The sequence below is a fragment of the Ambystoma mexicanum genome, chromosome 13 (assembly GCF_040938575.1).
Source record: "Ambystoma mexicanum isolate Mex_15411 chromosome 13, UKY_AmexF1_1, whole genome shotgun sequence".
NCBI lineage: Eukaryota > Metazoa > Chordata > Amphibia > Caudata > Ambystomatidae > Ambystoma > Ambystoma mexicanum.
This window is the reverse complement of record NC_090938.1, coordinates 142279630-142297535: the sequence shown is the minus strand read 5'-3', so window position 1 is coordinate 142297535 and position 17906 is coordinate 142279630. Positions and strand designations below refer to the sequence as shown.

Sequence of the window (17906 nt, the reverse complement as noted above, 5' to 3'; positions counted from 1 at the left end):
AGAATCGATCAGGTATTTGGGCCATGAGGTCTGATGATTTGGCTGAAATATAGTTTGATGATCGTTTCTTCCTCTGCACCGGATTTTGTACACCTTCCTCCTCTATGGCATACACAGGAACTGCTTCAGGCGGCGTTGATGACAGTTCGTTTGGTGCCACCACTTGTGTACTTCCTCCATGGACATGTGTTTCTGGGATCACCATCAGCACGGAATGCAGCGTTGCCAGTGAGCATGTGCCTCTCCACGATTGCGGGAGGTGCATGTACGCCATGTTGCCGCAAACCCAGTATGTGTCCATCATTGCAGCCGTTCCCTTTTTCATGTCAGGTATTATGAGAGTCTTGTTGCAGTTTTTGTTTTCCCCCATGCTCTTTTTCCCTTCCCCACGGAAGCAGAGTTCGTAAGAAATGTCTTATTGCAATTTGAAGGGTTTCTCGATGGCGGTAACGCAAGGGAGCTTCGTTATGTGTTCAGTCCATATGGGAGTGCATGTTCTCTGTACCCATGAAAGCTTTTCTTCAGACAGCCCTCGCAGTGCTTCTGCTTTGCATAGTATTTCTTCGTTTTGCCATTTATTGTCCGCGTCCAATGTCCCTTTTATCACCAGAAAAGGCTCTTTCACACAAATTACTCCTTGCGGCCGGGAGTAACATGTCCGCTTGTTCTGCAATAGTTCAAATGAAACTGTGTGTGCTTGAAAAGTGTTTTTGATTCGGCATAGCACGAGATGTAGGAGAGACTGAGCCTCTGCAAGTGGAATTTCTTGTGGCAGTAATACCTTGGGCGTGCTCGAGGCATGAGGTATAAGTGAGCACACGTAACAACTCTTGTTAGTTGTTTGTTTTGGCGTGTTACTCATGTCAGCATACCACTTGTTTGTCTGGTGTGGGTGCTGAGGATCATCAACCGTATCTAAGCCGAATTTATAATGCTCTTCCCATTTTTCCTAGTGAGTTTCCCTCTTTTTCCTCCAAAGCCCACCTCCCTCATTTCCTTGGGCCTACCTGTCACCCTCTTTTCCTTCTCATTCTGTGTATAGAGTATAGTGACTAATAGTCATATGTTTGTTATCATTGTTCTCTTCTCTGAAGGTTATGTTTCCTGATGATGCAGGTTCTGAGACTGGCATGGTGGTTGGGTATGGGTGATTTTGCACCCAGGTTAGTGAAGGAGTTCTGTCATTCATTGTGTAAACGCTGAAATAAGATTCATTTACATATGGGGACTGTGGGGTGCTCTATTGTGATATTTTTGGTGTTATTATATTCATCCCCATGGCTCCCGTGAGCCCAACTTAATTTCACACTCTCCCAAATTAGATGGGGGGCTTTTTTGATTGTTTTTATGCCCACACCCCCTGGCTCACATCGATTGAAATATATGTAATTGCCCAATACAGGAACAGGCCAAATACTGTTGAAAAGAATAATACTGCACACACAAACAGCATACATTCATATGAATAACTAGGATAAACATGTTTCCTTTGTCTACTCCTATCTACACTATCATTTGTTGCTGCCGGGGCCTCATCTATGCCCATTGTAGCTACTGATAAATGAAAAATAAGCATTTGTTAATCATGCATATTTAAGCTTTCGTTATTTACACACCGTTTACTTGTGAATCACCTTAAATATTCAATTTGCATTTACCTTTTCTTTTTTCTTACTACAAATATTTGTTCCTGTGTCCCTCCCTTCTACCTCTCCACACCTCAAGTCTGGGAAAGAGGAACTGAGGGAGACAATGCACCGTCAGTTTAAATCAACAAAAAACCTGAATCACATGTGCATATTTACATCCATATAAACAAAGGTAAAGAATGTAGAGAGAGAGAGAGAGAGAGAGAGACAGAGAGAGAGAGAGAGACAGACATCTTTGTTATTTTATCCTCTTTTACACGTTACCAGTACTTCTTGATACCATATTTATTTAGATATCTTCATTTAATCTTTGTTTGCTTCTATTCTGCGCCTTGCTATTCTTCCTTTTCCCACCTTTTATGTGTGTGCACTTTGCTCATATCTGTTACCTTTGTTGTCTGCACAGTCCATACTCCCATGGGCCCTGCGAACATCTGTTAGGTGTACCCAATACCTCAGGCCCTGTACCTTGACTGCTGTGGGTGTGCAACATATCACCTTGCATGGGCCATGGAACCTTGGCCCGTTCCACCTACGCACAAAGCTCCTCACATATGCCATGTCACCTGTCATCAACTGGCAGTCTGGGCTATCTGTGGCTGCAGTGGTTGTATCAGTGGCGTTTTCTTGTGTGAATGGTGGTGCTATTTGTTTGGCTATGGCTCGTGCTGCTCTTGCCAAGTTCCTAAGATACTCATGGAATTCTTCTCCTAGAACTGTGGCACTCTGGTGGGCTTCTGATTGTCTGCGCAGGGGTGAGTGGGCTGTGTGCATCCTCCTAACTGTCACAATTTCATGGGGTGACAGGTGGTGGTCCTTGCAAGGTTGGTTCCTCATTTCAAAAAGCACCAGGGGTAAACAATACACCCAGTTCCTCTTTAGTGTATGACACAGTTTTGACAATCTACTTGCCTAGCATCGGAGTGATGTGCTTGAACATGTTGTTCACAAAGTGTGTCCCGTTGTCGGAACGTATGACATCACAAATGCCCCAGCGGGGAAACACCTCTCTCACTAAGAACTTGGCGGCACACCGTGCATCTGGAGGAGCGCAGGGGCCTGCTTCCACCCATCGGGAAAAGAGGCATACTACAACAATCAAATATCGAGCCCCATTACACCGCTCTCCCATGTCTGCATAATCTATATGCAGTTCTCTGAACGGCCCTTCAGGTTTTGGCAATGTTCCTCTGAGGGTTCGTAATTTCATCCCAGAATTATATTTTTGGCATGTGATGCATTCTATTATTAACTTTGTCATGTGCTCCTATACTCCTGAGGCGAACCAATTTTACTGTATGTCTGCAATAATGTGCTGCTTTGCATTGTGAGCTGGGAAGTGCAGTTGTTTGAATGCGACCTCTAACAATTTTGCTGGCATCTCTACCTTGCCAGTGTTATTCTGTCTCCATAATAGATAAGTGGATGACTGGCTACACCCCCTTCTTACCCATGTCTCCTTCTCCTCGCTGGGTGCATCTTGCTGAAGCTCAATGATTTGAGAGACTGCTAATGAGTTGAATCCTTCCGGCCGTGTTTCCTCTACTATCTTCTGTAGTATGTACTCACCTGTTGGGGGTTTTGGTAAATAGGAGGCTTCCTTGGCGGCAGCATCTGCTGCCGCGTTCCCCAAAGAGATGACGTCATCCCCTAATGTGTGGGCCTGACATTTCACGACTGCTACAAGAGTATGTTCTTTTAGTGCATCACTCAATTCCCCTAGTATTATTGCGTGCTGAACTGGGGACCCGTCTGCCCTTCGAAATCCTCTCCTCCCCCATCTCGCTAACCCTCCATGTACTGTTGTTGCCATATAGGCAGAATCTGTGTAGATGGTGACTAAGCACCCCTTTGCTGTGTGTAATGCTTCTCTGAAGTGCGGTGGTAATCTTTTCTGCACAATCACTTCAAATTCCCCGTCCTCCACCCAAACTACTGCTGCTCCTACGTGTTTTTCTCCCGTTTCACAATCTATGGAGACCCATCTACGAAGTAAATTTCTCCTTCTGACAGTGCAGTTTCATGTGCTTTGGCCGTGTCATTATCATCTCCTGTGTATATAGCACAGTCATGTTGCTGCATGTCTTCTACGATGCATCCTTCTGTGATAAATGTGGCTGAGTTTACACATTTTCACTGCACGATATGAACGTTCACACTTGATATGATCAACTCATATGCTGCAGCCCTTTGGATAGTCAGTGTGCTTTTTGAGCTTTCAAGGATGGCAGAAAGAGAGTGTTCTACGTGTAACGTGACAGAGCATCCCATCACGATTGTAGAACTCTTTTCGATTGCGAACGCGGCGGCTGCGAGAGCCTGTTCGCTGGTGAACTGTCCTTGCATTACTGCATCTAGTGTTCCACTGTAGAATGCCAGGGGCGTGTGACCCAGGGATGTTGTTTGTGTCAATACAGCTGTCATGAGTGTGCCATTACAATGTAAGAATAAATAGAATTCCTGCTCATAATTAGGAGTCGCGAGAACTGGGCAGTGGATATCAATTCTTTGAGTGTGTCAAAAGCTATGTGCATTTCCTGCGTCCATTGTAAATTGGTATTTTCCCGCTGTGCTTCATTGAGTGCCTGTAACAGGGGTTTTGTGTATGCTGCATAATCCAATATCCAAGCTCAGCAATAGTTGCACATGCCAAGAAACTTCTGCATTCCTTTTACTTTGTTAGGCTCTTTTACTGCTTTTATTGCTGCTGCTCTGTCAGGTATCATTCTCTTACCATCTTTAGATAAGTATAGCACTTCACTTCTGTCTTTACCGCAGACTAACAAATCATTCTACGTACTGAATTATTGGACTTGCGTGTATGTTTCCAAGGTCTTCATGCAATATTCTGTTAAAAATACTGGGACTTTCGCAGTACCCTTGGGGCAATCTGCAGTGCTCATATCTCTTCCCCCCCTAATGTAAATGCTGTCAGGTACCATGAACCTTGATCGAGTGGAATTCAGAAGAAGGCTTTTTTAGGTCCACTACTGTAAAATGTGTGGCCTCTTTTGGGATGCTGCATAGGATTGAAGCAGGATTTGGGACAAGAGGGAACTCCTTCTGTACTACGTCATTGAGGGGGCGTAGGTCCTGGATCATCCTCCACGCCCCGCCCTTTGCTTTCTTGATCGGGTAAATGCAAGTGTTGCAGGGCGAGTTAGATGCCACTATTATTCCCTGTACCATTAATGCACAAATTGTGTCATTTATTCCTTCCTCAGCTTCCTTAGATATGGGGTTTTGTTTTACCCAGAGTAAGATGGCCCCGGGTTTGAGCTTTATCTTTACTGGTGTCACTTCATGCAGTAATCCTACATCATGTGGGTCCGTGGTCCACAGCTGCTGTGGTACTTGGAACATGTCTTCCTCAAAGTATGCTGGTGGTGCTTTGATCACTGCTAAGAGGGGTAGTGGCACCTCTCTTCTTTTGGATCATGACATCACAGAGGATTGCAATTTCCATCACTAGTTCCTCATCTGTCAGGTCTCGCAGGGCCTTATTGGCGTCGATGCACAGCACTGTTCTCCACTGGCATCCCTGCATGTCCATTGCTATTACTGCTATTCTTTGGGGTGACACTTGTATTGCATGTATATCCAGGGATACTATAGACCCTGGCACTATTTCTGGGTCTGCAATTGGGCGGAAAATTAATTCTGAAGGCACCGTCCATTTTTAACTTTTTCAATTCTGGCACTACTCTCGCTAGTATCCTCAATTCGTGTATGAATATATCTGGGTTTACAGGTATGCCACGTTTTTGCGGGAAGTTTGCTTGCGTGTGTATGGCTAACATGGCGCAAATCGCACATATGCCTGGTGTAGAACACACTATTGCTCTGTTAGTGAAGGATATGGTTTTGTTGAGTTTGCTGAGAAGATCCCTTCCCAGCAAATTAATGGGCGACTTTTCATAATACAGAAGGGGTGCCCGTACAGTTTTTCCCCCCACCGCTATGTCTAGCTCTTCAGTGCATGGAACCTCAACCACTGCCCTAGAGAATCCTTGCGTTTCCAAAGTCCGATTAGAAAGCGGGAGCCTGCCTTCCTTGAGGCATGATTTTTCCACTCCCGAATCCACCATGAAAATGAATTGTTTGTTTCCTATCGCCGCCCCCACCAGTGGTTCCTCTGCTGCGTCAAGGGTCATCAACAGTACTGGACATGCAAGTGTTCCCCGTGGGCTGTCCTATGCTGAATGCCATGGGAGCTCATCAACATCAAAAACATTTCCTGTTACCATCGCTGTCCCTCTTCACGGTGTAGGTGCTCCATTTGCATTGGTGGCATAAGTGTTATTGCGCATGGGGGCAGTACCGTCATGACACTGGGGGTGTGGAGATGTATTTTGTGGGGGCATTGGATGCTCGTTCATGTACCTCAGGTAGGGCTGTCTATCTCGTCTATTCCTGCCCATTAGTAATCCATAGGGGCTCCCCGGGTCGGGGTGTCCGTTCTGGTGTTCATTTGGGTATGAGTTATTGGGCCTGCTTCGACATTCTCTCATGAAATGCCCCACCTCCCACAATTTCAGCACTGTCCTTGCATTCCTCCTTTGGGCCATCCATACCCTGCACCTCCTCCCCTCAACCCCCTGAATCCTCCTCTATTGCCCCGCCCCCCTCTCATTGGCCACTGTGGTCCCTCATACTGATTTTCTCCTGACCATGAATCCTGGCCATTACCTGTCCATTTTGCCGCCATTTGCATTGGTATTCCCATCTGTCCATCGTCCTCCTCCCACTCCCTTCCTGCCGTGCTGGTTGCTGCTACTGCACTGACCTTCAGCAGTTTGCTTTGTACTAATTTAGCCTCGCCTGCCCACCGCCGCTGAGCTATCTCCTTTTCCTTCTCTATGATCCTTTTACAGTGGTGCACTATTATGCTTTGAATTTCAGGCCATCCCTTGGCTTCTATCCAAGCTATTCTATCAAGGGCCTTCTGTACTTCCTTTGGGAGCCCCCTTTTTATAATGAAATAGAACAGGAAAGTTGATTGGTCCCAGGCCGTACCCGTTTCTGCTCTCCACATGTCCTGCACCCGGAGAATGAAAGACATCGCATCTTCCTCATCTCCCATTGTATACTGCATTAATGACTGTAAATCTGGAGTGTCTGGGAATGTTTCTCTCAATGCATCCCACATGCATGCTCGCACTGTGTTAAATGAGGCCCCATCATGGCGGTCACAATCTAATGTTATTCCGGGAAACCCCGCCTTCGCTCGGACTCTGTTTGCTTGGTCTCCCATTACAGATACCAGCAGGCTTTTAACACCTCCCACCGCCAAGGGCAGTGTGCTTCTCAAATGCATATATCCACTTGCTGGCGCCTCCTGACAATAGGGTAGCTGTTTGAGCAAGTTGGCCTTGTCCATTTGGGCCCATGGTATGTAATTTGGCCTTCCTGCCGCCATATATATTAGTGGCAGCTGTGGATTCCCCCCCTTTTGGTACTCACCTTCTTCCCTTTCTTCCCGATCACTGCCATGCGCCCTGCTCTGTTCCTTAACCTCCCTCTCCACCCTTCCATGGGAGACAACCCCTCTCCAAATTAAGCCCCACCTTTGGCATTTACTAATCTCCTTTCTTCTTCTTCTTGCTCCTCTAAGTCACACCAATATTCTTCCTGCCTGTCTGATGTCACCCCGCCCTCTTATATCTCACGCTCACTGTCAGCTGTGTTTATTTCTGTGATTCGTGTGGGGGTGTCATTTATTCGAAATAGTATCTCTCCTTTCTTCTATCCATCTTCCCCTGCCCCTACACTCGGTTGCGGCACCTCATCGTGATCTACCCGTGGGGTGAGTGACCCCCCCTTGTTCTCGCATGGCCCTTAGGCAGGACAGTTCAGTTTGAGCCATTGTTAGTCGCAAGTCTAGATTTTGCGTCAGCTTCTTTATGTCGATTGTAGGGGTACTCACCTGTCCTGTTACTCACTGACTCCCATTTGGGGGTGGTGCTGTGGCAGACGGCTTAAGTATGGTGGCGCTGTGGGTTGTGCTACATATACATGGTCACTATATCCTTCCGCAGGCACAGGTTTTGACAATAAGGGATATACACGTGTGATCTCTATCCTGTTCTCATTCTGTATAGTTTGCCCTTTACTGCCAGTTGCTGTCAGGGGAGATGTATTACACTTGCCACTTTTCTCTGGGGGCACTTCATCAAACAGCCGCCACAGGTCCAATATTTCTCTCCTGTTTTCCAACTGTTTTCCTTTATATTGTTATGCTCACCTGGTATCCCCAGTGACGCCACCCAGCCGGGTTACTCGCTGGTATGCTTCTCAGCTTTGCCCTGATGTGGTCTGCGGGGAAGGTTCTGCCTGAAAATACAGGTGGACTGTGTTCAAAACTGACCGACTGGGGTAAGTATCCTCCCTCCACCCCCGTATGATTTCAGTCCTTCTGGCGCCCTCTCCTCACCTTGTGGTAGAATTAGGTGTGCTCTCCGTCCTGCCTTCTTTAGAGAGGCGCGTTGTCTTTCATGGGCGAGTGCGGTCCAGTTACTTCACTGACGCCGGCTCGTTTGATATTGTTCAGGTAGGTCTTATTGCTGTTCTTTAGTTTTGTTGCTATCCTGCATGCCTTTATTTGTTTAAAATGTCTCTTTTTTCTCCCTTAGGTATGCGGTGCTTCAGCGCGGCGAACTGGCTTGGTTGAGCCCCGCTGGTAAATGATGGCACATTAAGAGCGCTATGATGCGGTAAGTAAACGCTATGCGCAGCGCTGCAAAGTCTTGCCTTTGCTAACCTGTGTTTTCCTTCCTTTAGGTTGCAGTGTTCTTCAGCGCAAGTGGAATGTCCGGAGTGGTGCCAGCCGAGAGGCGACCAGCCAGGTAAGCCTTTTGAGCAGTTTGTAATTTGTAAATGTCTCTACTGCTTTCTTTAATGTTGCCTCTATCTTCCTCTTTCTGGTCGTTCTGTCCAGGAGGCGTGCAGATTCGAGGAAGCTGTTCTCAGTAGCTGCGAGTGTTTAAAGATGAAGACTGCAGGTAAGATGCTGCTGCTAATGATGTTCCTTTTGTCTCCTTGCAGGTTCTGCTTTTCCGAGGTTCGAGGGAATAGCTGGACACGGTCAGCGTCACGTTGCAAAGTAACGCGAAGCGTGTTGTCTTGCTTGGGTGTGGTTTAAATAGCCCCAACAAAATAGTCCAGGTAAAGTAGTCCCTAGGCTACCACACCCAAAACACTAGACCGCATAGCTTGGTTCTTAAGTACCAAGCTATGTGGATGCCTCCATGTTGGCTGACAATACAATAAAGTAGTTCCCAAGCACATCGTTTTTTATGGTGTATGAGCCTGGCACCATAGGTGCCAGGACTGGCCCCATGAGGGCTTTTGAAGAGGATGCCAGGCTCTAGAGGCCCGAGTCCTGACTCCACCTGGCCAATGGGTTTGCCAGAGGGGGTTTTGGGTGAGGGTCGTTACAGCACTCCCCCCTAAGGCCCCTCCCATGGTGTTCCTTCTGTCTGGCCCAGGTTTGTTTGGGAAGTTCAGATGGAATTTCCTGATTAGACGTGGTGCGTGGATATTCTCACTGGGCTCCCAGGATCTATCTTGTGGTCCAAATCCTTTCCAATTGACGAGATAATATAGTTTGGTCCTGGAGTATTTAGAGTCCAAGATATCTTTGACTTCGAATTCTGGTTCTCCGTCAACAAGTATGGGCTTAGGTGGTGTCCCAATCCGTGTGCCGGGTTGCATTGATTTCAGGAGGGACACACGGAATACCGGGTGGATGTGTAGATTAGATGGTAAATCCAGTTTCACGGCTGCTGGATTGATAATTGCCTTAATGGTATAGGGTCCTAAGAATCTGGGATGAAAGGTCCGAGTTCCCTTGATAGGTACGAATTTAGCGGCTAACCAAACTTTGTCTCCTACTTGATAATCAGGGGCCTTTTTCCGGTGTTGGTCGGCAAATTTCTTTTGTTTTTCTTTGGCATGAATAAGGTGTTCCTTTGCCCTTTCCCTTTTGAAGGCCTGAGTAATAGTTGTTTGTAGAGTCTTTACTGCTGCCATTTCCAAGCTGGCTGGAAGGTCTAGTTCAGAGGTACATGGATGTCTGCCATAAAGGGCATAGAAGGGTGTTTGTCCCATGCTTGAATGCAAAGAATTGTTATATGCATATTCGGCTATCCATAGTAGGTCTTTCCAATTCCTTTGTTCGTGGTGCAGCATACACTGTAAATATTGCTTGAGTGTTGCATTGGTTCTCTCGGGTTTGGCCGTCCGTTTGGGGATGGTGACTGGTAGATAGCCGAACCTCGATCGGCACCATTGCACAACCTTTTTTCCAGAGGTTTGAAACAAACTGGCTGCCCCGATCAGAGACCAGAACCGAAGGGAAGCCATGTAGCTTAACCACGCCCTCTAGGAACACTTTTGCTAAAGTGGCTGCGTCGGGGAGGCCATTGAGAGGAATAAAATGGGCCATCTTCGAGAATAAATCCACAACTACAAGGATGGTGTTGAACCCTTGGCTTGGAGGTAGATCAGTGATGAAGTCAAGGGAAAGTGTGCCATGGAACTGGAGGAATGTCTAATGGTTGTAGGAGACCAGATGGTTTTTGTTTCTGTGATTTACTTTGTGCGCAGACACCGCAGGACTGAATATACTGAATGATGTCCTTACGCCAGGTAGGCCACCAAAAGTTCTCTTTCACCTTAGCTAGGGTTTTGGCGATCTCAGGATGCCCTTTGATCAGTGAATCATGATAGTTTGAAATAATATGCTGTTGTAATTCCTTCTTGGGTAAATATAGGCGATCCCTAAAAAAGGGTAGATGGTCCTTGATGGTTTATTGTTCTCCTTGAGTTTGCCATGTGAGGTAGGCATCAGGATTCATTGTCCGTTGGATTTCTTTTCGTAGTTCTGCTTGTGTTAAGGCTGTTGTGATACCCAAGAGTTTGTCTTCAGGTATAATAGGTACTGGGTCTGGAGTTGTATATACTATTTCATATATGCCCATGCGAGATAAGGCATCTGCCTTTCTGTTTCTGACTCCTGGTCGAAATGTGATTACATAATCATATTCAGCGAAGAAAAGGGCCCACCGTAATTGGCGCGAGGACTGGGCCTTGAGATATTGCAGGTTTTATTGGTCTGTGATGACTGTAATGGTGTGTCTGGCCCCCAGAAGGTTGTGCCTCCAGGCTTTAAAGGCGGATTTGATAGCCAGGAGTTGCTTGTCCGTGATGGCATAATTTATCTCTGGAGGTGAGAACTTTTTCGACCAGAAGGCCACAGGATGTAGCTGGCCTGTTTCCGGGTCTCTCTGTGAAAGGACAGCCCCCATTGCGAGACTAGACACATCAGTTTCAACGACATAAGGGGGGAGGTCTGGACGAGGATGTCGCAGGATTGGAGCGGAGGTAAACCTTCGTTTAAGTTCTTGAAAGGCTTCTTCTGCTTCTTCGGTCCAAGCAAACTTTTTTATTTTTTGTAATAGTACTGTGATTGGGTGCACTTCCTGAGAGAAGTCTGGGATAAACCGGCGGTAGAAGTTCGCAAAGCCCAGCATGCTTTGTACCCCTTTCAGAGACATCGGTGAAAGCCATTTCAGAATGGCATTTACCTTGTGCACATCCATTCTGATGCCTCCTGGAGTACGGATAAAACCAAGAAATTCTACTTCTGTGACGTGAAAAAAGTATTTTTCAAGCTTTGCAAACAAGCGATGTTGACGGAGCTTGGTGAGGACTGAACGAACGTGCCTGACATGATCTTGTTCCGAGGCTGAGTATACTAAGATGTCGTCTATGTACACTAAGGCGCACACATCAATTAACTCCCTTAAGACGTCATTCATGAAATATTGGAATGCCGCAGGAGCATTGCATAACCCGAAGGGCATGACTTGATATTCAATCAAGCCATACTTAGTACGGAAGGCGGTTTTCCATTCATCTCCTTTTCTGACTCGGACCAGGTGGTACGCTCCTCGATGGTCCAATTTGGTATAAATCTGGGCATCTTTAACTTGGTCTAGCATCTCAGCGATAAGCGGCAAGGGGTAGCGGTTGTTCACGGTGATCTGGTTCAATGCGCGGTAGACAATACAGGTTCTCAAGTCTCCTTCCTTTTTTGGTAGGAAGAACAAAGGAATGGCTGCGGGGGACTTCGAAGGACGGATAAATCCGTTTACAAGGTACTGGTCTAAATAGGATTTCAAATAAAGGTTTTCTGGTTCTGTTTGAGCGTAGATTCTGCCGCAAGGGATTTGTGCACCAGGAACAAGGTCGATCTGACAGTCATAGGGCCTGTGCGGTGGCAATGTATTGGGTTGGTCCTTTCGGAAAACATCCTCGAAATCATGGTATTCACTTGGCAAGGTATTATTTGCTCCCAGGGTTGATACTGTCGCTCCGGGAGTCATGGGGATACATACGTCGGGTTTCTCCTCTTGGTAATAGCAGGCAGGGGACCAGTCACTGGGTAAGGTTAATTTTCGTGCCCGCCAGTCTATCAAAGGGTTGTGAGCAACCAACCATGACATCCCTAGTATTAGCCTGAACTGAGGTGCCTTGATGAGATCGAATGAAATAGACTCCCGATGTCCGTCCTGGCACAGCAAGGTTACCCTGGCTGTGCACTGGGTTACTGGTCTGGAAGCAATTTCTGTCTCATCCACGTTGGTTACCTTGTCCATAGTTGGCTTAGAACACAAAGGAAGCCCCATCTCTGCTGCCAGTTCTTGAACAATATTATTTCCAACTGCTCCGCTATCGATGTATGCTTCAACGGCATGCATTCTTAACGACTGTTGGTGGTTAATTAAGATCACTGGTATTGCAAAGTGCGAGGTCAGCATCTCTTTCTTCTCACTCGACAAACTGACCTCTACGTTCATCGAGCCTGTTAGTTTTCCGATTCCTTAGCTTCATCCTTCTATGTGGCCCTGACTGTTCTTCTTGGGGGTTTTACTGGACAGCCCTTCAGGAAATGTCCTGGTTTCCCACAATACAAACAAAGCTGTTGTCTTCTTTTGTCCCGCTCTTGTTTTGTTAATGGAGGCCGTATGCCTCCAATATGCATGGGTTCTACAGCATTTTCAGGTACACGGGGTGTGTTTTCCCTTGGTCGAACATACACGGTCCGAGGGTCCGTCTTAGACCGGTCTGCCTTTCGGTCCTGCAACCGGTGGTCTAGCTGCACGACCAGATTTATGAATTCTGCACAGTCTCTGGGTGGATCAACCACCTGGGCTAACACGTCCTTTAATTCGCCTCGTAAGCCTCGATGGAATAACGTGGTTCTTTTGTTTTCTGGCCACCTAGCTTCAGCAACCAGTCTGTTGAAGGTAGCAATGTACGTTAACAAGTCCTGATTCCCCTGTCGGAGGGACAAGAGTTCACTGTCTACTGCTTGTTCCTGGGTATGGCGAGCAAAATGTTTTTCCATTTCTCTCTGGAACCCCCAAAGTCATGTAATAGAGGATCGTCATGGGTTACTGTTACACATTATCAGCGTTGGTCATGGTGGCAAAACAGGAGATTAGGAAGAACGGCACATAACGTTATAATGCAGGCTCCCAAAGCGGCGGTCCTTTGTAAAGAAGACCGCGGTCTAGTTGTTCCACGCACATCTTACATTCCTGCGTCTGCTCACGTGACTCCTGATAAGGAAGGAAGTGTTGCTAGCATACGCGTCGCTACTGTTCTTACCGACGCTCCATACGTTCGCCGCTAGGATTCCTCCTTCTAATATTGCTAACTTGCATTCTCCTCTGATATCTAACTTCCCTCTTTTCTTTCTGCCTCCCTTACCCACAGGCTTATTCTCAGGTCGTATCCCGTCTCCACCATAGGTTTCAAGTTAGAAGTTCCGCCCTTGTCAGCAGGTTCCCTTAAACTTAGTGTCCTCTTTAGCACACTCAATCCTCCCATTTCTAACATTTATTCCCTTACTTATCCGTTCGTTCAGCACCACAGTTCTAAGACTTCCAGTCATCCGGAGACTCCCAAGAACGTCCTCATCCCATTAAGGATCACATTCTGAATATCACGTACGTGTCACTTCCAAACCTTAATACTCTCCTTTTCTCTCACTCCTTCCTACCTGGCATTTACCTGTTCTATCTTGTTCCCCGGAAAGGTTTACAATCCTCTTCGCACTCCAGCTCGCCTCGAGGCACCGTCCAAGCTGCTACCCTCCGTTCCGAAGAGCCACAGCGATTCAGGGTTTTATTCCCCGGGAGGGTTTCCCTGGGGATTCTGCCTCCCTCCTCTCTAATATTCAATCCGGGGAGTGAGAGAGAGCAGGACTCCCACGGGGGATTCCTCAATCTCTGCCTGTTGCCTCCGTTGCAAATCTCAGTCTGCCCAGGTTAGTGAAATTTAAGTCTTTGATTCTATACCAGTTGACAGTTACCAACGGCACCGACCAATCTGCTGCGCTACCACTCAGGTATGATAAAACAAAAGCTACCCGAGCTTGGTCGTTTGGAAATGCTCCAGGTCTACAAAGAAAATGAAGGCGGCACTGATTGATGAATGCAGCATACTTCTGTGGGTCGCCTGAGAACCTTTCTGGTGGTGCCAGGGGCACTGTTCCAGGTAACGTGATCTGTGCCAGAGTGGGTGGTATGGCGGGGTTTTGCATCGTTGGATTGCTTCCAGGTAGAGGCATCTGTCCTGCCTGTGATTGCAAGTATTGCCTGCTAATCTCTTCAGTGCATTCTTTGGTCACTATTAGGTCTCTCCGGAGGGCATTAGTCTCTTGTCACGCAGAATGAACCTCAGCACGAAGCTCTCCTAGTAATTGGGCCAATTGGTCCATTTCTGATGTCTCCATGGCGCCCAGGTGGATTTGTTATGGTAGGCTTCGCGTTCTGTTACGCTCACCTGGTATCCACAGGGACGCCACCCAGCCGGGTTACTCGCTGGTATGCTTCTCAGCTTTGCCCTGATGTGGTCTGCAGGGAAGGTTCTGCCTGAAAATACAGGAGGACTGTGTTCAAAACTGACCGACTGGGGTAAGTATCCTCCCTCCACCCCCGTATGATTTCAGTCCCTCTGGCGCCCTCTCCTCATCTTGTGGTAGAATTAGGCGTGCTCTCCGTCCTGCCTTCTTTGCAGGGGCGCGTTGTCTTTCATGGCCGAGTGCGGTCCAGTTACTTCACTGACGCCGGCCCGTTTGATATTTTTCAGGTAGGTCTTATTGTTGTTCTTTAGTTTTGTTGCGATCATGCATGACTTTCTTTGTTTAAAATGTCTCTTTTTTCTCCCTTAGGTATGCAGAGCTTCAGTGCGGCGAACTGGCTTGGTTGAGCCCCGCTGGTAAATGATGGCGCATTAAGAGCACTATGATGCAGTAAGTAAGCGCTATGCGCAGTGCTGCAAAGTCTTGCCTTTGCTAACCTGTGTTTTCCTTCCTTGTAGGTCACAGTGTTCTTCAGCGCGAGTGGAATGTCCGGAGTGGTGAGGAAAAACAAGCAATTAGAGCTGGAGGGTCCTCTTTTTTTAGGGGGCTGTGTGGCTGAGGACCAAGTGTAAACATGTACATCAAGAAATGCCACTTAACAGCTACCCGCCTACACACGCGCTAGGTGTGTCTAGTTGCAACAAGTGCTACCAATCATGTCAGTCACTAGATCAAGACAGGAACAGTAGAGATAAACATTTTTTAATCAATAAGTATAAAAACACTCGGAAAAATTTCCATATAAAAAGAACAACAGAAATGCATTTTGTTTACACAAAATATCACATAGAACAACATTCTGTGAATGTCACTATTTCAATTAATCAAAACGACCACAATTCCCATATTTTGACAGTAGTGTGAGGTTAGTAGGAGTGTGTGGCAGACAAATTGCTATTTTATATGTCCCAAATTTATAATAACTTGTCCCTGGCTCTGTCGAGAGAGAGAAATGCGTTTCTGGGAAACAGCAACAATTCTTAATAAACACTCTATAGCTGACTTAAACCGCTATTGGATGTGTGCTGAACCCGTCTTCAGGACATTAGATGGTGACACCGAAAAATTTGATGTCAAAAAAGGTTCATTAGTTGACCCTTCACATTGTGGCAATCTAAAAACCAAAACAAAAAAAGCAAATTGGTAACATGATTAAAACCCAAAGAGGGATATCGTATCTCTATGCATGTGCACATGCAACTATTGACACTAACCTTGTGATTGCTTCATTGGCGTTTGTGGTATCGAATGGGGTTGACAAGTAGGCCAAATTCGAATATGAGGGCTGTGAATTCTCACAGTCGTTGAAACTAAAAAGCACATGTGAGATGAGCCTTACATACTCATATTTGCAAATTGCTTCTGTTTTTACTTATTACTTTTTTGTGCAGCTTAATGCACGTGATGTAATGGGTACACAGTAATCCTGAGGAAAGGAGCCCAGTGCGGGTTCATGCAGTTTATAATTGAATGCAGTAAAGGATATTATCTGACATGACATTGCTAAAAATATAGCTTCTGTTTTCATTTTTATCAGCCTACTTAGCTGTTTTATTTCATATGCAGAATAGAATGCAAAAATGGCACACATGCCTTTAACAGCAAGGCTAATGCAAATGCCATTGCGTAGCTCTCAACTCACACGCTTTTGGCGGTGTCACCCGCCTTGTAAAGAGCTGACTCACCCGCCAAGCGTCCTGCACGCCCATTCGTTTCAATGGGCCTCTCACCCGCCAAATTTAAAATCCGGTGTTTTCACCCGCCTTTGCGACAAAAATGGTTGAGATCTATGCCATTGTAAAGTGCATGTTCCGTGATACAAGCACTGCAGTCTTTGTTTTGATGTCAAGGTGGGGCACAGAGTGAAATCGGGCACATAATACACACATGCACTATTAACTGCTGTCCTTAACCATGTTGTTATCAGTACGGCTTTTACTTTTCTTTTTTATATTCAGCCTGCTAGATTAATTTCTATCACATGTGAAATGAAATACTAAAATCACAGATTTACCTTTCAACAGTAACGGAGGTGGTTCCTACTGGGTCTTGAATGGCCACAGAGTGCACGTGTTGTGCTCAGCGTTTAGAGAAACTTCTGTGTGTTCAGTTTCTAGAAGAAATGCTCAGAGTAAATGACTCGAAGCATTGCAGTTCAATAGAATATTGTTGCGCAACGTATATATTAATGTTATGTGCTTACCTCTTTTGATATATCTTTTCTCGTTCGTCCGTTGCTAGGTGCCACACTGTTAGTATAGTGCGATGATTTCTAATTGAAATATCCGGATGTAACTCCACAAAGGGAAACAAAAGACTGAACTGTGACTAAGGCACCAGACGATGTGGTACAATCTATGCGCCATCTTTAAATGGAAAATGGCGAATTTTCCTCAGAAAAGGACTTGAATTTAAGACATATGAAAGCCCAGTTTGAATTAATTTTGTAAAAACCATTGTGATTTTCACTGTTATTTTTAAAAATTATTTGAAAATGTGCCTATTTAGTATATTAATATGAACACATTAATCAAACTGGCAGCCCAGATGGTAGTTGGGCAATTTTTATTAAAAGGAATCACGATGTTTCAAACTAAACAATTGTAATTAAAGGATGGATGTGAATACTAGCACCGTTATTCACCACCACGGTGCTAGTATTCACATCCATCCTTTAATTACAATTGTTTCGTTTGAAACATCATCATTCCTTTTAATAAAAATTTCTCAACTACCATCTGGGCTGCCCAGTTTGATTAATGTGTTCATATAAATATACTAAATGAGCACATTTTCTCCCTTCACTTCGCTCCAGTCCACCCAAGAGGGAGAGAGAAAGAGATAGGTAAGACGAAGTTTGAAAAGGAGTTTCTAAATACTACTCCGGGTCTTTATTTGAGTCCCCTACGTTATCCGTTTTTGCGTCAGTTTTCCCTCACCCATATATCCTGTACTAGTCAAGATAGCACTATGCGGCTCTGCCTTCCACCCCCCCCACCGGAGATAGGATCCCTTTCAACCTCTTTTCACTTTGTGCTCTGTCACTGTCCTAATGGCCATATGCGATAGAATGAGAATAGAATGGAATATAGAGAAAAGACCCAGGCCCCCAGGACCTTTCCCCCCTGTTCTACAGATTTCCACACCTTTTTCACCCAAATTATGCCGTTTGTCCCAAGACCTTCTAATCTGAGACCCACCCGCCTTTCAATATCACCCGCACTTGATACTCACGTGTCCGTCTTGATCCGAGATCCTCTGGACCCCATCGGTCAGTGCGCCGCTCCTCGCTCAAAGACCACGCCCGGCGAGTGGTACGGTGG

At 46.1% G+C, this 17906-nt stretch overlaps 1 protein-coding gene across 1 annotated transcript in view; it reads right to left on the bottom strand.

Moving 5' to 3' along the window:
• Positions 1–16827, bottom strand: part of TAF11 (TATA-box binding protein associated factor 11) — a 302110-nt gene extending 285283 nt beyond the window's left edge. Inside the window, exons 1-2 of the mRNA XM_069633496.1 lie at positions 16787–16827; positions 16598–16696 (exon numbers count right to left, since the gene is read on the bottom strand). The gene's annotated coding sequence lies outside the window, so the exon portion shown is untranslated. The remainder of the gene's footprint in view (positions 1–16597; positions 16697–16786) is intronic.
• Between the last annotated feature and the right edge of the window lie 1079 nt (positions 16828–17906).